This window comes from Lonchura striata, chromosome 1 (assembly GCF_046129695.1).
Source record: "Lonchura striata isolate bLonStr1 chromosome 1, bLonStr1.mat, whole genome shotgun sequence".
NCBI lineage: Eukaryota > Metazoa > Chordata > Aves > Passeriformes > Estrildidae > Lonchura > Lonchura striata.
The window spans coordinates 4487182-4507923 of NC_134603.1; positions in this window are offsets into that span (position 1 = coordinate 4487182).

Consider the following 20742-nt stretch of genomic DNA (forward strand, 5'->3'; position numbering starts at 1 on the left):
GCCAAGATAACAGAGCCCAGTACATGGTTAATCATCACTACAAAGAATATCTACGTTCAGGTCTGTGTTGCTCCATTTTCTAAATGTTGATATTCACAACAGCAGGGATTTCAATCACTGTGATCCCTGTGCTGTGGGATTTCCACATCCTCCAGGCTCAGATAAAATGACACAAAAACTCCCTGCCCCTCTGGGCCCCAAATTCAGACTGGGACCCAAGAAATTTTTCTCAACTGAGGTTTCATTGAAATGAATATATTCCCATGCAAAGTTTAAGTTTCAGTTATATCAGCACTTTTTATGGGAAAAAAAAATTAATCAAAAAACATTCCAGTTAGATCTAGACAACTTTGCTAATATTTACCCAAAAAAGACGCTCATGGCAGACTTGTTTCTCATTATCAAGATATTTGGGCTTTCAGGTTATACCCAGAAATCTTTCTGATGTAGAAACAAGGTATGAAAGGCTTTGGATTGATGACTTTAATATGTCTGTCTTTGCTTGATTAGGAGTGTTAGTGTTGGCCTGCCTTTGTTCTGCTGAAAAGCCTTTTCTGGATTCAAAGGCATATTTATTGCAATCTCAAAATTCTTCATCTGAACAGGGAAAGGAGGCTGAATCCTTAATAAAGATTTCCTTCCTCCCAGCATATTTATTCATTGGACAAAGATAGGCTAAAATAAACACAAATTACTCGGGGACTTAAAAACTTCAGTGATTAAAACATCATTCTCCTGTAAATGCTCTACATAATTTTTTTGGTTTCTAGGACACTATTTCTCAGTTTCTCCCATTCAGCCAAAATTATCTCAGATGGCAGACAAAGCCAGTCTTTATAATGAATGAGGGTTACAGATTTTTGGAAATAAAGTCCTTTTTGCTTTCTGAGGTGGAATTCCTTAAACTGGAAACAGTTAGGGCCAAATATGGCCAAAATTAAAATGTCTTCTAACTACTGATCATGCTAGAACCCAACCGGTATCCAGTCAGGAAGGTAAAGGGTTTGATACCAGAAAATGGAAAGGACTTTCCTTCTACACAATGCATGTAATTAATTTGTGTGACTCATTACCAAAGGAGGCCATGAAGGCCAATGTTATGCATGAGATTACAAAGGATTTATTAAAAATTGTGGAGGATTTCATTGGGATAACTTACCACAGTGGTCTGGCTGTGACTTCTACATCAGGAAATCCCTAAAATACTGAGAAACAAAGGCAGGGTCTGGTCTGGGCATTTGTGTTTCAGACCCACTGAAGGGGCAGCAGACAGAGGTGCACTGGCAGAGTTTAGCAGTTATTTATTGACCAAGGTGACAAGGAAAGACTGGGGATTAAGGACATAATTCTATATTTAATAGGATGTAGAGAACAGGTTTTCAACTGCTGCAAATCAGTTTGTGTTCCTGGTTTTCCACGAACCTCTGGAGATTTTCCTTTCCCAGGGATCTGGTTCTTTCTGTCTTTTCCTGACTGGAGGACATCAATTTCCAGTATGCCCAGAGCATTGCAAAGGGTCCTGGCAAAGTTCTTGAGACTTGCTGGAGTTTTCCTTGTGTCTCTTCAATCTCTGGCTGTTCACAGGACCCTGTCTGAAGTCCCTAAATAAAATTTTCTAATATCCATAATATGAACTGATCCCAGGTTCTCCAAGGGCAGATGGCTCTATCACAGATCGGGATCAGATACTGATGTAACACTCCACAACTTTGCCTTCCTCACTTCCCACCCCTTGTGATACCCCATTTCACTAAAGCAATTCCCAGCCAGCAGCTCAGCAGCTGAAAATGCTACATGGAAAGGAGATCTGCTCCTGATCTGAGGGATTTATGCCAGCTGACTCAGTTTCTGGAGGCAACTGAGAGAAGGGTTGCCTCCAAACAAGAACAATTTGTCTGGCCAGTTCTGTGGTTCTTGCTGGTTGACACAGACTTGGCCTGGGATGGTGGCAGCCCATGGAAAACAGGAGATTTCAGACCTTTCTCTGCTGGTTTGATTAGCATAGATCCCTCACAGAACTGACATCATATGCCAAACTATTTGGGATGAGAGGCAACATCCACCTCTGAGCCAGTGGCTTTCCCTGTGTGAGTCAGTGGGGATCAGGGCGTGGACCAGCCTCCCGCAGAGAGCAGAGCTGTGGCCAGGGGCAGGGGTGCACCAAGGCCTGGTGCATGCCCAGAACTCATCGCACTTGTTTTTGCCAGGAGTCTGATGTCTAGGAGGTCTTGCCTGGCTGGAGGAGATGTTGGGCATCGCTCCTGGTGCATGGGGGAGGCTAAGCCTGAGCTGGCCCATCCACACCACGGGGCAGTGGCTGCAGGAGGGTGCCCTAAAGCACCCTCAGCCTCAGAGGCATGATCTTTACTGTGCTGCATTTCAGCTTCCCTTCTGCCTCCAGACTAGTGAATCCCACCCCCCTGGCCACTTGCACCAGCCTGCAGAGCCCAAATGCTGACAGAAATGCCACAGACAGCTCCTGTCCCCCATATGTTCCCATCACCCTGCCAAGGTTACTCCATGTGAGTGTAACAGAGACATATTTCACAGTTAAACATCCTGCACTTCAGAAGGGCTGCCAAAGGAAAAAAAATTCGTTTCCTTCCTTTCTTTACATTTTTCCTGGCTGGATACACTTCAGGGTCTTCTCTGGGGTTCATTAGTCTTCTCTCTCCTGTCCCCATTGGATGGATGCATCTCCAGTCCAGCACAGGCCAGGAGCACAAGTCTAAACACTGAAAATCCCATGCTTGATACCAGGAATCACCATCATTTTCCTTAGTGCCAGCTCTAATGTCCAATGCTGTGTGATTATGGAAGCTCTCAATCCCATTTTGACATCTCAAGACAGCACCACAGTGCCCCTGAGAGCACCTCCTTTCCTAGGCATGCTTTGGAGTCCCCTCACACATCTTAAATAGAAGAGTAGGGCACTGGGTCAAGCCTAGAGAGAGATTTCAGGTGTCCTTACACTCAGTTTTGTTTCCAGCATCAATTTCCAAGGAATTACACCAAAAGAAACCTCACCAGGTGGTTGTTGTCTAATGCCACCCAGTTTGTTCTTTGAAGTATGTGAAAAAGCACTTCCCCTCCCTTTGGGCTGGTATCAACTCGGCTCCTTCTGCTGCCAGCTCTTGATCCCTTTCTTGTCCCCACACAGAACTGGACAAAACAGCAGCTTCTCCCAAGCCTTACACCCTGCAAAGTGCTCAGAGTAACCCCAAAAAGCTGGGCCAGTTTAACAGCACACTTGTTTAATGCATTTAACTAACTCAGCTTTTTCTTCTTAAATTGCTTTTGCTGACCCTGCAGTGCAGTTTGCTGCCCTGCTCTGCAGCCCAGACCATCTCCCAGTCCCAAATCCCTGCAGCAATCCTGCTCATCATCAGAGAAAAACCCTTTGTAGCAGACAGACAGCACCAGAGGGGTTTGCTGACTCTGCCTATGACCCTGGGAAGCTCCAAGCCCATTCTTTCACCCCTTGGCATCCTATCATCCCTGTGGGTTCAACCACTGTCCCATGGTGGACCCCGGCAGGGACATGAGCTCCCTTGAGGAAAAGGAGACCAGGTGGCAGTGGATATTATAGCCCTGACAGCTGGATTTACTCTGTGTTCCTCTATCTTCACAGCTTGTTGCTCTGTTTTCTGTCCAGCCCTGCTTCTAATCCCCCCCTCCCTCCTCTCTCTTTATGTATAGATATTTTATTGCAAACACTCTGGCTTTTACGACCGGATTTTTCACGCTCTGGACCACTTCCCCCATCAATTCTTTTGTCACTTTTACTGTCAGCTGCTCCTGGATAAAAATAACAAGAAGAACCAGGTTTTGTGAGCTGGCCTGTTCTCTGGGGAGAACCTACAAGAATAACCTGCCAGCAGAAGCAGTTGCTAATAATAATATGCTGAGTGAAGAGCCCTGTGCATTGTAACTCACTATTTAATTGAAATGATAACCTCTTTTTAGACCTTCATCTGACCAGAGTGTTCATAAGTCAGCCTCTCAGAGTGCACCCCAGCCTGAGCTGGAAGCACACAGATGCTGCTGTAACTCCCCAGTGAGACCCTGTTGCCATCAGAGCTGAGCTTTGTCCTGCTCCCACCCAACCATGGGACTCACCAGCCCCTCCCCTGGGCAATCCTTAGTGATTGATTTAAAAGGAATCATGCATGAAATTAATTCCAGAGGAAAACTCATCCATTTCCAGACCCCTGCACCTTGCCTCACAGGCCCATACCAGCAGTGTTTCATTAGTAATGAGAAAAGCTCCAGAGACAGGGAAGGCTGCTGGCTCTCCTTGTTTGCACCCTATGAGTTTTGCAGCTAAGAAAGTGAAATAATCCCTAATTACACACCTGATGTAACTAATGCTGGTTTTCTATCACTTTTGAGTAACTAGAAAGGGATTCTGTTGGAGAATGATCTTCATAAAACCCACAAGAGCTCAGCCAAGCAGAGTTGATCCTGCTTCTGTTCTTAACCCAAGCCCAACAATCCCTGTTTCTATGTCAGCAAGGAAACACTCCTGGGATCACACTGGAATGCCATTTTTCATACTGCCAAACCACTCTCCTACATGATCCCCTAACATAAAACTCAGGAGTTAAAGCCAGGCTTTCCCACCAGACAATTTGCACACAGCCACCTTGTCTTGGATGTAAGGAGCGTTCAGCCGTGCCCTGGTCATTCCCACAGAGCTCAGGGTAGTGGGAAATTCCCTGACTCAGGACAATTTCACTCTTGAAGGCATCAGTGGCCTGTGCAGATTAGTTGGCCTTGGATCTGCTGCCCTTCTTGCCCAAGCATGGCTCAAACTGTAGAGCTTTGTAGGACTATTCCTAATGGGATCAGGAGTCAGGGTGGAGCCAGGGACTGTGCTCCATGTTTGCCTGCAAGACCAGCGACTGGAACTCGTCCTTCACAGCAGTTCCCAGCTGATCTGTTCTCTGCTGGCCGCTGTGACCAGAGAAGCTCCATCTCTCTGCTTCTCCTCCTCCACAGTTGTTATCCTGGCTTCCTACCCATCAATGCCCAGCCCTGGTTTTAGAAACTCTGACACCTCTCAGCCTGCACTTTTCTTACCTCCACCTTCTGCTCCTCGTGCTGTTTGTATTCCCCAAATTATCTTCCTTTTAATCTTTGCAAACCAGACCTTCCTTGGCTGGTTCTCAGACAAGAAAGAGAGGGCACAGGCAGGCATTTTTCTTCTCTATAGCTGCAGTTTTAGCTCTTTCCCTTCATTTCCCAAGGCAGTGCTGACTGCATTTCTCATGGCAGCTCACAAGATCTTCCCAAAGTTCCATAGATGCTTAAATGGTTTGGGTTGGATAGGACCTTAAAAATCAGCCAGTTTTGAACCCCCTGCCATGGACAGGGACACCTTCCACTCTCCCAGGTTGCTCCAAGCCCCATCCAATCCAGCCCTGAACACTTCCAGGGATGGGGCATCCACAGCTTCTCTGGCCAGCCTGTGCCAGGGCCTCACCACCCTCACAGTAAAGAATGTTTTGCTAATACCTAATCTGAACCTGCCCTCCTTCAGTTTACCCCTTGTTCTATTACCCCATGCCCTTCTCTTTCAGTAGATTGCCATTTTCTGGTAGAATAAAAGGCAACTCTGAAAAACAAACCAGGCACTGCTGCACTAACAAAAGAAAGAGCAAAATTAATTTCACTTTACAATAGGCCTCCAACAGATAAGCATTAAAGTCATAAGTCCATCATTTAAACTTTTCTCTTATTAGCATCTGAACAGACCATCCCATGTGTATTGTAGCTGAGTCTTTCAGATGTTAATTATTTCTGATAAAAGACCTTCCTATAAAGATGGAAGTTTCTCCTTTAAGTGTTTGCATATCTGCCATACAACAAGGGTTACAGCAAACGAGGGCTTTGGCACAGAATTCAATTTTTTTCAGGGAAACAAAAACTTGATTTCGAGTCTAATAATTTTCTTTTGAAAATGACACTGAAAAAATAGTTTCTCAGAGTCTTCTCACAATCATGGAAGGGAATGTGGTACAGCAGCTCATAAACACCTGGAAAATTAAGGAGCTCATCTCCAAAGATATGAATTTCATTTGTATTACAAACTAAACAGAGATACTAAAATTGCACAGGTGTTTTCATTCGCATTTGTGAGACTGAGAGTTTCACAGACAAAATGACACAATTGTGACTGTAATTGGCAGGAGAGTGCAGTTCCCAAGTTGACAGGAAAAAAATTTCCTGTCCAAATTGGATTCATATCAGTAAATGCCTCATTTTTAGTTTCCTACAAATTGGAAAGTTTCCAACCATGGTGCACACCCACCAGAGTTGGCATTTTATCAGTTCCACATCAGAAATTTATACCAACTGTGCCATGGGCAGCGCCCACGTTCCCCTGCTCCTGGGTTTAATTCCTCTGAGAACTCACCCAGGGCTCCAAATCTGGCAGGTTCCAGAGTTCCTGGCCCTTAATCCTGGCCAGCTTCCACTGAAGCCTAACCTTGGACTCAGTAAAATCATTTTTAACCCAGGTTTTTTTCCAAATGAAGAATTTTGAGTTTGCTGAATTGATATTTTCCCATGACTCTTTAGCATCAAAAAAAAAAAAAAAAAAAAATCCAGTTGCTACAGTAGGTCTTTTATGTGCCTGTCCTTGATTTTACACGGATATCTGTGCAACCTCTCCTGCCCAACCAAGGGCCAAGCATGCATAATATAACTACACAGCTAATAAAAGTGGTTATTTCAGACAGCCTGGAAACAGGAGATAAAACCACAGATTAAAAATAACTTAAACCCAGATGAAGTCAAGGTTGAAAACTTATCAACAGCTTTCAGGTAAGCAAGTTACAGACTGCAGGTGCCAAAAAGGGAAAAAAAGCATTGCAAACACTGGGAAATTGCTTTAAGTTTACAGAAATCCAACCACTTTAATGTAAAGAAGCACAAAGGGAGGATAGCCAAAAATATTAGCTCTAACTGTAAGAAGTCCACATTTCACTGTGATGTAATTCTATTTTAAGTCATCATATAGATTGAGGTGCCCAAGGTCATACTGTTCTGTACTCTCACTTTTCTCTTCTGCGATGCAATTCAGACAAAATTAACATAAACGGATGTCAAGAGCCTTTAAAAAGTGGTTTTGCAGAAGGCAGTGGAATTTTCTTGCAATAACAACCTTCTTGCTGGAGTAGTTTAAATCTGGATGAGGCGCTTGAGAACCAAGTGAAGAGACAATCTCGTCCGCTCCTGCCGGGGCATGTGGACAGGATGACCTAACAAGTCTTTCCCATCTGCCATCCCTGTGGTTCTCTGAGAAATGAAATCCCACAGGACCCAGGGCCTGATCCTGAGAGGTGAACCCAGAGGACCAGACTTCACCCTGCTTAAGCTTTGCTATAAATAAATTTGTGTCGGGGCCAATTACTGGCATTTGCCTCTTTCTCAATCCTTTCAGTCAGAACCTCTTGGCATTTAATGATGTGATTTTTCCAGCAATATGTGACTTGCTTTCACTTCTATGTTTTTCCCAGCTGTCTGACTCAGAAATGTGGGTTGACTTGGTTAAATCAAGGGTGCCAATGCTAGAGAGATGGGCAAAGATGTCAAAAAGAAAAGAAAAGAAAACAAACCTCACACGCTTGTTTTGCAAATAGTTGTACAAAGGAAGAAGTGAATCTGCCTCTTGTGTGTCTCCCCTCTGCTGAGATCATAGTGAGAATGCCAGTGGATGGCTTTTCTGGCAGGAAAACTGGTGTATAAAGCACACATTAAGTGAACATTCAAAAGTAATTCAAGAGGGTTAATTTTTATTTATGGTGCAGCTTCATTCTAAGTGTCATTAATCTCAAAAAAGATCAAATATTTTGCTGGTTAATCTGTGGACGCTGAAAAAAAAAAAAAAAAAAACAGACATGAAATTGTCACTAACTGAGAAATGTTTACCACAGCAATATGAAAAATAATACCCTACAATATGTACAATCAAGAAAATCTTCATCCCCTAGAGGACAAATCAAAAACAGAAAAGGAAGCTAAATTCCTGGCCTGTGTTATTTAACTGAATTATGTTCTCAGCCTTCATTTCATTTTTTTCATATGTGCCTTCCAGTCTGGGGAAAGCATTTGACAACATTTTAAGACTCTTCAATTTTTTTTTTGTGAGAAACCATTTATTTGCATGAAATCCACTATTTTCTGTCCAACTGGTAATTTACACAAGAAGTTTCCAATTTTTCTGCAATAGTTTTGGCATTCAAAAATGCCCTGGGACAGACATCTCAGTCCATCTAATGGATGTTATCAGTTTAGTCACAGAATCACAGAATGGCTTCGTTTGGAAGGAACTGGTGGGGGTGATGCAGTTCAACCTTCTCCCTCCAGAGTAAGTTGCCACGAACCTGAAAATCATTTTCACTCAGCTTTCAAACATGGAAAAACTGGAATTTTAAATATGCTAAAAATCATATGATGTTACAGAAAATGGTATTTTTTCATATGCCCATCTGGGGGCAGAAAGTGGCCTTCTAGCACATTAGAAGCTCTGCCACACATGCTGGCCCCGCTAACAAGATCAGCAGCAGTGCTGATGCCAACCTGCTGTGTCCTGTGTCTGGCAGCTCCAAGAATTTGTCATCACCAGGGTTGCCCCTCAATTCTCAATGGAGAAATTTTCCCCTTCATGCCCCACTAGGCCAGAGGCCCAGGAATAAATGGTGGAAAAATGCTGATGAAAAAAAAGATGACATCTGATAAGGATAAGAGCTTCCAAGTTACATTAAGCAGCACACACACATGTTATCATTGCTGCATCAAGACTGGCTAGAGAGTTTTTCCAGGCCTTTTCTCACCCACAGAGAGTCCTGAATCCTGGACAGGACTTACTACATCTGTTCCATAACAGTCCTCCATGATTCAATAATGAAACATCCATCCAGCCCAACTTCAGACCAGAAAACTGTTTCCTTGACACCCCAAAACGAGATATAAAGAGGTCTTTTAGTGTACAAATGGGGGATTTTCTCCTTCTGATTCATTTCTTGGTTTTTATTTGCCATTTACTGTCCACCCTTCACAGAATCACTGTCCATGGTGCAGGTGAGAGGTGGATCCAGTGTGGGGCTGCCTCAAAAGGCCACTGAGCAGGTGAAGATGTCCAAGCTGAATGAAGAAAATGTCTTGGTGGACATTGGTACCTTGACAGATGGTAAGATGGAGAGACCTGGGGATGGCCAAGGGGATTTTTAAGGTCCCTTCCAACCCAAACCATTCTGTGATTCTGTGGCACTCCTGACTCTCTGTACCTTTTTCAATACAGATTGACTGTGTCCATCTTGGACAGAACCTGAAAAAAAGGAATGTCCTCCATGCCCTGCTGTGCTCATATTCATTGTCCCTACCCTTCCACCCAAGGCCTGTGTCTGGAAGGTGCTGTGTCCTTCCTGGTGGAAAAACAAGGCATTTTCTTCCCATATCCACAAGGTCTCAGCACTTGACAACTGGACTGTGTCCTGAGCTTCCACCCAGCCTGACTGGGTTTTGGAAGTTGACAGCCCTTCAGCAACACAGTTATTCTGTAATAATCAGATCAATTATCAGTGATAATGTGAAATGCATTTCTGGGGAAGGCTGGGGCCACACTGGGAATGACTCCACATAAGAAAAACACAACTGCATGCTCCTTCTCCCAGCATTTTCCCTGCACTGAGCTGAAGAACAGGTCAAGCAATGAGCTCAGGGAGGATTGCACCTACTGCCAGTGGTGGGGATTACCGTGCTGCACCTCTCCAAAGGACCTGGCTGTAAAAAGCTCCCACCAGCACAGATTTCTCAACATAGTCCCAGGAAAGCTATCCCAGGAAGTGGCCAGTGCTGCCTGGTCTGCCCAAGCCAAGGGATAAACCTTCTGTCCACAGCAGTCAAGTCTTCAGTTCAGTCTATGCAATGTCCTTACCAAAATGCCTGGTTCCAAGGGGCAGAAACTGAGACCTGTTTATCTGAGCTCTGAGAAGAACAGAGGAAACAAAGGTAGAAGTAATTAGGGCTGCTCTGTGCCTGGTAGGTTTGTGCTTCTGTACCTGTAGCCAGGAATGAAAGCTACTCCTCTTCAAAGGAAGATCATGCTCCTATCTCAGCTGACAACAAAACATCCAATGGTTTCAGTGGCAGCAGAAAACAGCCTTAGGGGGAAAAAAGGATAAAGAAAGGCAGCAAATTCACTGTTGCCATAAATGTACCTGCACATCAGCTTTCTATCTGCAGAGGCCTTGTGTGAGCCAACCTCCCCCATCACCACGAGCGTCAGGCTGTGTGTGGGTGGTCAGGGCAGGTTCATGGCAGGGTGGATGTACATCAAGGAGCTGCTGAGCATCAGAACCCTGCTCTGCTCAGAGAGAAGGCCCCACAGGCTGACACGGGCCCATGTTAGGTGGTGCTCAGGAGACAAGTGGCTTTTGCTAATCCATCATGCCAGACCAAGGAGAGAGATGAGGGAAATCAGGCGTGGGGCCAGGAGCATCTCAGCATTGCCACACAGCATCATCATCCAGTGGTTTCTCATTCCCTGCTGACTTCAGAGGCTGCCCTCATCACTCCATGCTGCTGACACTGTGCAGATGAAGGTGATAGTACTGGAAGAGTCTTTGGCGTGCTGTTTCAAAATACAGATTTCTTCAGGATTCTTTTTTTCTGCAGGAAAGGGAACAGAGGCCAGGTTCCAAGGCAGATTGCCAGGGAAGCATCCTGGAATCTCCAGCTCTGAGCATTTCACCTGTGAAACATCCTGAAGGTCCACAGAAAGCCCAGGATGCCCAGGAGCCCCCACATTAAGCAGCAGATGAACATGGCAGGAACCAGGCAGATGTGCAGTACAGTCCATTTTGCTTGGAGCTTTATCAGCCCACCTGGATTTGCTGGCATGTCAGTGCCATGCAATGCTCCAAGCTATGGGAGGGTCTGGACTATACTCCCACCCTAAGGGTAATTATTCTTTATTTTTCAAGTTCATAATTTGGGCAGTTTGTCTGATAGGGCAGAAATTACTTCTTATTTTATCTATTCACAACACCTCCTTTCTGAAAGTCCTGCAGGGAAAATTAAAACATGATAGACTTGTAGATGCAACTTTTTTCTTGGAGACACTATTCTCTTGGAAATATGCCAATTTATTTTTCTTTTCTCTTCCTTTTTATTTTAAGGGAAAGAAGTGTTGACAATCTTTATAGAGGAAGGAAGAATAAATATTTTATAAGATGAAAGAAGGAGGCAGGTGTGATATGAGCTCTCATCTTAGAGAGCTGTGGCTGTAAGGAGAAGGATTAGGGCATGGGTTTTTCAGTCATTCATCTCCAGCTCTTGCATAAACAAAACTCTTATCCATTAACTGAAGGCTTTATGTCCCAGGGAATGTAACTTTTTTTTTTTTTTTTTTTTTTCCTGAGAGCTCTTCAAAGGAAAAAAGAAAATGTAGTTCTAAAGCTGCACAACATTCTGTAAGCCATCGTCACAGTTGATGTCACCATAAATAAGCAAAGGAATGCTGGGCCCCACTGTGACAAAAATGTCAAATTCTTCCTAGAACAGTTACCTTGCCTGCTCTGAGAGCAAAGCAAGCTCTTGTCCTGCTGGACAGAGGGGTCTTTGGAAAATAGAACAGAGCCTAGAAAGGCCACAGAGACCTCATTGCTGACCCATATTGTCACAAGTACCACCATTTCGTCAGTGGAGAGAAAAGCTCTCAGAAAATTGTACTCCAGGCCAGTCCTTCCTCATCATCCCTCGTTTGTGTGGCCAGGGGTTTACATGTGGAGGATGGAGGCATTCTCCTGTTACAAAATGAATGTTTGTTCTCTCCTCCAGAGTTTGCCTGGGAGGAATGAAAATAGGATTAAATGGTTTGCATGAATGGCACCTAGGAGGCAGGGCAGGTTGAGACTCCCTCGAGGTGAGGACACCCCTGTTTGGGTGCTCCCATGTCAATTTGGTGTCTGAATTTCCACTATAGGCACTGAAGTTATAGTCAACAAGGCTAGGACTCGATCCAGCCCAACCTCCAGTAGATACCCAGCTTGGGGTAGATTTACTTGCCTGAAAGGAGACACCTACAAAGGTGTTCAAGGGTATCTAAGTCATCCACATGAGGCTCTTTAGAAAAGACACAGGATCTACTTAAATATAAGAGTGTTTCAGCAACTGAATCCTATCTAGAACTGCTCTATGGGGGTCAATCACACTGACAAATCAGATACAGGTTTGTACCCTGGGAAACATAAATGATGTGTTTGCCTTGTGTTTGCCTAAATGATTCCACAAAGTTTGGACATAGTGTTAGGTAACTGTGCCATCTTTCCTGTGAGGTCTGAGAAAAACAAAGCTTTCAGCTCCCAAGGGTGCCAGAGCAACATTTCCCTGAAAGCTCTGAGGGAAGACAATCACTATTCTCCAGCTCAGTGTCATATTGTATTAATACAACCTCTTGATTTCAGAAACATATATTATATTTTGGGCTTTCTACTATTTATGCACCATTTCCCACCTAGTCTTTGCAGTGGCTTCACCAGTGATGGTGGAACCTCTGTGCAAATTATGATCACTCTGTTTGACGTGAGTTTCTTCATCCTACAAGGCTACATTTGAATGTCAGTCATGTCAGCCTGTTTCCTCCAGCCCAAAAATGAGGATTCAGAAGAAAACCCTGAGTCACCAGACTGTGACTGAACCCAAGGTCTGTATCCTCGGGACTATTTCAATATCTCCATTTGGTGTAAATGCCTCCACACTGTCAGTTCCTTCAGCATTTCTCTAAGACAGAAACAGACCATAACTGCATCCATGTTCCCAGTAAAATAAGGATTTCTTTGACTCCATCCTAGACGTTTTCATTCCCTGGCTCTGGTGCACCAAGCTGTACATACATCACCTCTCCTGGACCCTTCAGCCATCCCCTGGGACCAGCAGGGGAACAACTTGTGTGAGTCAGCATCCTGCTTCCGACAGTGGACGCCCAAGAAAGAACATAGGCTTTGAACAAACATGGAACAATATTTCCTTGAAACACTTCCCAGCATTCAGCAGCTTGTGGGTTGGGAATTTCCCAGGTAAGAAGAGGGATCTTTGCATTTTATAGTCATCAGTGAACTTTTCTCCCAGACTTTTCCAGTGTCTTTTGGAGCATACACAAACTTTGCATGTCCACAACCTCCTGCAGTAAGGCACTCTACAGGTTTTATAACACAGTGTGTGAACAACCACCTCTTTTTTTCTCAAACATGATTCAGTAATTTCTCTTGGTGTCCTCTAGTTCTTGAATAGGCAGGGGCTGTGGAGAGTCATCCCTGAGTTCTCACCTTTATGCTGCTGGAGTAATACTGCTCTATGTTCTTTCAGTCCTCAGTTTTCCTGAAATCCCAAAATTTGGCTGCACTGCTTCGCCTCACTGCAGGTCAGCAGAGGGAGCTGATGATCTGAGTCCTTCCAGCAGCTGCTGTTGCTTTTCGTGTTCCAGCTTTTAACACTCAGTCGAAGTATAAAACAACACCCATTGTTGCTCCCAGCTGCACGGCTGAAAGTTTCAGAGGACTGAAATCAAATAGCCAAGAAAGGCAATGTACTCCAAGGAAGAATACTGGTAAATAAGATAATGTTTTATTGTGAACTAAGACAAATTTCAGGGTTTGTGCTAAGACAGCAGCCAAGAGAAAAAGACAAGTAAGAAAAAACAATCCTGATTCAGACTCCTCAACAAGAATGGAAACTCGACTTTGGTTTGTTTTTAACCAGTTGCCCTCTTATGTATTATCAGAATATGAAAGATCTTGCCTTGAATGTCACATACAGTGTGGGGTCTGCAGGAGAAAAGCTTGACTTTTGTAGGAAACCCACTTTAATTTTCAGAGATGTCATCTGAAGTGTCTGTGCCTCAGTTTCTCTGCTCTGTGTTTTATCTATTTTATTTGAATTGCATCAGGACAAAGAGTATGTCCTAGAGTCATGGAGTATGGAATTATTTGGGTTTGAAAGCAACCTGAAGATCAATCAGTTCCAACCCCCTGCCATGGGCACCTTTCACTAGACCAGGCTGGTCAGAGTCCCACCCAGCCCAGTCTTGAAAACTTCCAGGGGGCAGCCAGAGGTTCACTGGGAAACCTGTGCCAGGGCTTCACCACCCCCATCACCCTTATCACAAGTTCAGCTTGGAGGAACTGATTATCTGCAACTGTCTGAAAATGCTCAATTTCCAGAGTCTTTCCCCAAATTCTTGAGCATGTTTCCCCTGAATACTTTCTGCACTGTAAAAGGACTTCGCCTGAGCATAGGGGAAACCAGGGGCTGGGGGGATGTTGCCCAGGAGGACGTGAGGTCTGCCATGAGATTTAGGGTGTGGGAAGCCCTGTCTGCAAACCCTGATCTCTCCACATGTCCCTTACTCAAGCCCTGGACCCACCAGCTGAAATGTGCTCCCTGGGAAGCCAGCTGCATCAGGACAACCAGGAGCCTGATGCCTTCCAGTATTCCAGAAGCTTCAAGGGGAAACAAATCTGGTTTTGGTCCGATTTGGACACAAACACGCTCATTAAAAAAAAAATTACAACCCAACACTTGATGAGATTTCCTGCCAAGAGGAAAGCCAGTGAGCTCTCACTCCCTCCATCACCCCGATTTTGGCATCCTCCAGGGCCCATGTGCTTTGGCCAAGTTTTGTTTGATCCACAGCGCTTTGTGTCTCCGCTTCTGGCAGCTGGATTGCACCACCGGGTAATTCTGTGGCTAAACTGTTTAAATAATGTTAATGTCTTTACAAATTCACTTTCAAAACAGCCTGAAGTGTAAAGCCAGTGGAGCTGAAGCAGCATGCTGGGGCTTAGGCTTGTTTAGATAAGAGTGGGTGCAGAGTAAGCTTTCCACATGAGCTACAGGCACCAGAGATAGCTGCCTCTTAAACACCTTTCCTGCACTGCAAAGGGGCAGATGTTTGCTGCAGCAGGGCAAGGATGGAAAGCCAGCACAGCTAGAGGCTTTGGCATCAGTGTTTTTGTTCTTCTTGGCAGCCAAGTCCCTCTGTGGCAGGTGCTGTTGGAGAAAACCACAGCAGGACCAGGGTTAGTCTCAGATTTTCAAAACAGCAATAAATAAAATAAGAAGTAAAAAAATAAAAGGGGTAGCTGACAGTGCTGAATGTACGATGAAAAATCAAGATTTGACACAGGGCAAATCTGGCTCATACCCACCTACTTGAGCCAAAATTGCAATGCTCTGGCAGGTTTCCTGCTCTCTAGCTTTTTCTTCGGGAAGCTCCCTGGCTCCTCAGCTGATAAAGAGGAGCCTGAGGAATGCAATACAGCTTGCTGGAGGGCAAAACTGAGCTACATGAACCTGGGGAGAGTGCAAGGTACAGGGACACAAGTCCAAAAGCAGAGGTACAAACGTGGCAATGGGGACAGTGACTCTTTTTCCCCATCCAGACCTTTTCTGGGCTCAGCACAGAAAGCTGGGAATACCAGAGCTCCCTGTGCTTGTGTGTATTTGCACACTGACCCTGCCTGGTACCTGCACTGGCTTTGTGCCCATCACAGGCCATGCTGTGATGGTGACAGTCATAACAGCATCACACAGGATTATCTGTGCCTCTCAGCAGCCCAAATTTCACACGGGTCACCCATTGCATTCCTGTAATCGCAGTTGTACTTGATAATCTCTCTTGGCCAAATAAAAATAGGTTGGAGCTATGTTTGTGCTTTGATTTACATCGGGATAAATCAGCTGTTCTGCCCCAGTGCTTGGCTGTCTACAAGCAAAGGAAGAGTAAGGTAAGGTCAGCACAGACCTCTGGAGTGTCTGGAGGAAAGATTTAATGTCTGACAGCATGGCTCAAACTTGTGTTTAGGAAACCAAACAAGTTCAAAGGAAAATTAGGCACATGCTTAAACAATACGGATAATAAAACATTAAAACAAGTCAGTAACGGGAAGGGGTGGATTTACCAGTTCTTTATCTTTCAAATCAAAACCAAAAACTTTTACAGTGAAACATAACTTATGGCAAGTGAGATGCTCTCTGAAACACCCTTTGCCACAAACTGTGGAAGATTTGGGGTTTTACCAAGCAGGAAAGATGGGTTTGCAGCCAGTGCAGGACCATCCTCACATTGATCCTGTCATCACCTAAGAGGAAAACCAGATATGACCAAGTAAAGCCCAAAGCCAAACACCCCAAAGCAGCATTCATCCTGTGTCCCAACAGAAACCAGCAGCTGCTACTTCCCTCTGGATCCAGCCCTTTGGTTGTGCAGTGCCCCTGCCAAGAGCATCCACACGGTTCCCAGAGCAGACCCAAGATCTCAGAAGAAGAAGAGGCTCAGGGAGGACCTTATCACTCTGTACAACTCTGAAAAGAGACTGGATCCAGTCTCTTCTCCCAGGTAACAAGGGACAAAATGAGTGGAAATGGCCTCAAGTTGTGCCAGGGGAGTTTTAGATTGGATATAGGAAAAAATTCTTCACTGAAAGGGTGGTCAGGCACTGGAAGAGGCTGCCTCAAAAAGTGGTAGAATCACCATCCCTGGAAGTGCTAAAAAGCCATGGATGTAGCATTTAAGGGCATGGTTAAGTGATGGACTTAGCAGTGCTGGATTAATGGACTTGATCTTAGAGTTCTTCCCCAACCTTAATGATTGTATGATTTATGAAGCCACTGTCTCCAAACATGTTCTGCACAGAGCTGTTGGTGGCACAGACCTTGTGCAGTCCCAGGGCTGGGTCTGGTGGCACAGTCTCATGCTCAGAGCTGGGTTTGGGTGCTGTGTGGGACATGGTCCACTCTGCCAAGCCATTCCCATGTCACACAGTGCTGGCACACCTTCCATTGCACTGGATGGGGACTGCCAAGAGTTCCTGCTCTCTCATGAGCTTCTGCCCTTGAAGTGGTGAGAGTGATTTTTCCAGTCAGGAATAGAAAAAAAATGCTAACACACACCATTCCATCAAGCTGCCACCCCCGTCTCCTCCCTTCCAACTGCAATCCCACAGGTTCTGCTACAAAAGAGCAGAAAGATGGGAAGAAATCATTTTAAATGGGAAGTCTTCGGGAAATTATTTCATTTTGTCAGGTCATTAGATGTTCCCCAAATATATTTTTCAATCTGTGCACATCTGGAGTTGATATAGATGGTGAATAAGAGCATCCAGAGACTCATATGTGATGGCTGGCCACTGGTCATCTAGAAGATGCTTTTTCTTCATACTTCCTCCCAGAATTGTTCTTGGCAAATTACCCAGCAATGATGCAAAATCCTGAGGCTGCTGAAGTCAGGAGGAGATCTGCCAGTGAATCTGAAGATCTGCAGTCTGGTTTTAGTTCTGACAGGAAGAGTCAAAGCATGGAATCATGGAATCATTGAATATCCTGAGTTGGAAGCAACCTACAAAGGTGACCAAGTCCAGCCCCTGGCCCTGCAAAGGACAATCACAAGAATACCACCAAGTTCCTGAGATCACTTATTGAACAATTACTGAACTCTGCCAGGCTTGGTGCTGTGACCACTTTCCTGGGGATCCTGTTCCAAATTTCTTTGTAACCTGTTCATCCCTCACCTTGGCTGGGCTGGGGCCAGGGTCCCCCCCAGGCTCAGGTGTGTCAGAATAACCCTGTTCAAAGCACCCACAAAGGAGGCAGCACAGGGAGGAGGCACAAGTCCATGTTTGCTGAGGCTGGACACAGCCCAGCAGCTTTCCTTCATCCCTCCCCAGGAGAAGAATGGCCTGTGGTCCCACCCAAAGGACTCAAGGGACTTTTCTCTTCCCACACCCTCAGTCCCCATGTCCTTGGAGCTCTCCCAGGTTGCAGGAGGACAAAAGCACCTCATGTTGCTCCAGGTTTGCTGTGGCTTCTCCCAGCTCAACCTCTCCAGCACATGTGCCCTGCAGGTTTTCCCCAGCTCATGCCCTGCCATGATTCATGGCTCCTCTTCTGCTCTTCCTTATATGGGGACTTTGAACTTCACATTTCCTGCACTAGGAAAGCCAATGCCAAAAAGTGCCTTTTTCTCTGCTCTGCCACCAGCCCTGTCTGCTCCCCTGGTCCCCTGCCCATGCTGGGCACAGACCCAGCCTGCCCCACAGAGCTCCCCACACAACAGTTCCTTGGGGTGCCCCTGTCCCACAGCATCCCCTGCCCCACAGATGCCATCCACAGGCACAGGTCCCTTCCCCACGTGGCAAACCCTGGTCATTCCCATGTCCCCAAATTATGGTGCATGTGCAGCAGGGCAGAATGTCCAGGGAACACATCCCTGCTCACCCAGACATGGGAGGTGGCTATGGTGCAGCAATCTCTCTCTGCTTAATCCTGACTAAGATGGTCATTTTCATCTAATTGCAGTCAAATCAGAATTTTTGCTTTTATGTTTTGAAGTGGGATTTTCTTCTAGTTGGAAAAAAAAAAAGGCTGAGGATTCTTTTAGAGAGCAAAAATGTAATAAAATTAAAGTAAGTAATAAATATAATATAATAAGTGCAATACAATAAAATAAAAGCACATGAGTGCAATAATTAACTTTTAGAGCCATTAAACTACATGTTTTTAACTGCTGAAGTCCTTAATGGGAATATTTTGGTTTGTAATGACAATCTGCCTTACCAGTAGCTCTTTCTTGTCCAGCAATTTCCAGACAAGGGTTTGTCAACCCTGACTGTGGCAATCAGCTTGAAAATTCTCTTTTTGCAGCCAGGGAATACAGCAGATATGGCAAAATGGGATTGGCAGAGTCAGGAAGGCAATTCCCAGAAAAAGAATCTGGCTGGTGAGAAGAGGATGGAAAGGAAACCTCTCCTGAGACAGAAAATCCTTTGTAAGTGAGATGAGATGATGCAGCACTTCAGACACACCAGCTCTCTCTCCAAACATCTGCTTCTCTAGAATATAAAAATAAAACAAGGGTACACGAAGGAACAAACAAGTGTGGAGTAGGAATGAGTTGATCAGGAATTATGGAAAAGGAAAAACTGTTTTTTCCCAACATGTTGGATTGGAAAAGAGCATCCAGCAAGTGGGTACCCAAGCCCAGCAGGATGGAGGATCATTGAACAGCTGCTCCTCATCCATTCCCTCCCACCTGGTGACAGACACAGCACCCACAGTGACAACCCCTCCAGAACCATCGCAAAGAGAAGTCTGAAGAACAGGAAAAATTGATCCTGCTGGGTCTTATCCATAGGGTAGAATGAGTTTTCTGCAATTTCCTCCTCCAATGTTTTCCACTGCTGTGTCTCAGGGTAGCTTTGATCTGTGCTTGTTCCAGCTGCTTTCCAGTAGGATAAGCCTTCCCTTTCCAGGCAAAGCCAACTTGTCCAGTTCTCCAAAGGTCTTCTAAGGGATGGAAGACACTGCAGAAGTCCCCAGGGCCCTGGCTGCAGTCGTGCTCCTGGAAGGAGTGGGGATGTGTGGCCAGGATGATTCCTGTTTGTAGCTCTCACACGCTCAGTGGGAGTTTGCAGTCACAGAGATTTGGCTGTAAAGCCCCGGGTGTGATTTCAAATCCCACAGTTCGTGCTGCCTCCCTGAATTGCAGCTGCTTTTCCATGTCCCTGGCAGGTGAACAAGGAGGAGGTGGCACATATCCTCACAGGCCTTGGGCGAATATTGCTTTTGCTGCTCACATTTAACAGCCACATGTTGCCAGTGACATTTATTTCAGCTGCCTTCTGTCTCTCCATGAAATGATCACAGCTCTCTATGGAAAATTTAGCTGCTCTGAGGATCAAGCTGTGCTGCTAGTTCCATGTGGGAAGGATCGGAAGTGGATTAAGCGGGGTTTCAAAACACAGATTGAGATGATGGGCTGGAACAAGATCTTGGTTTTAGAAGCACCATGAAAACATCATCTCGGATTTCAGCACGCTGAAAGTTAGGAGTGAATTGCATGCCAGGATTTTCCAGGCTGGGAAAAAAAAAAAAAAAAATAAAAGAAAGCAATAGGAAGGATGACAGAGAATTATAAAACCATGAAAGGAACAGAAAGGGTAGTGATTGTTTCACTGTCTCTTTTAACGTAAAATTGAGGGAAATCTAATAAAATTAAAACAAGGAATCCTCAAGGCAAAATGCAAGTCAGTTCTTTGTGCAACATGTCTTCATACTGTGAAAACCCTCATCACAAGATTTTGTGGTGATATAAGAGGTTAGAGTGACAGGTCAGTCATTCCCAGGGTCTTCCTGGTCACTCTTTTTATTCTCATTAAAAATAAGTTCAATGGTTTCCTTTTTTCAGTCCCTGTGGACTTCACCAACTGCCATGACTATTTAAATATCTTAGAGAGTGGCTTGGCAACTGCCTCAGCCAATTCCCCCAGGACTTTGGGATGCCTCTTGTCAGGCATCACAGACCTGGACATGCTCAGAATCCTCAGGCCATCACAAATCTGATCTCCTACAGTGGGAGGGACTTTGCTCAGCCAGTCCCTGCCTTGTTGCCCATCCAGTTTAACTGTACAGATCATTTTTATGCTCCTGGGGTGCTTCTGAGTGATTTACTGCTGTAGACACATCCTGTGCATCCCCTCAGCTCCAGCCATGGTGGGACACATGGAGACAAAACAGCTCAAAGGCTGAGCTGCAGCGACACTGAGGTGTTGGACAAGGTGAGTTCAGCTGTGACTTAAATTCCCAGTGTTCTTCATGGCTTACAGCTGTCTAGGCATCTGTGGAGAACATTGTTCACCTGATCCAAAGCTGGTGCTGGTGTTCCCAAGCATCAACAAT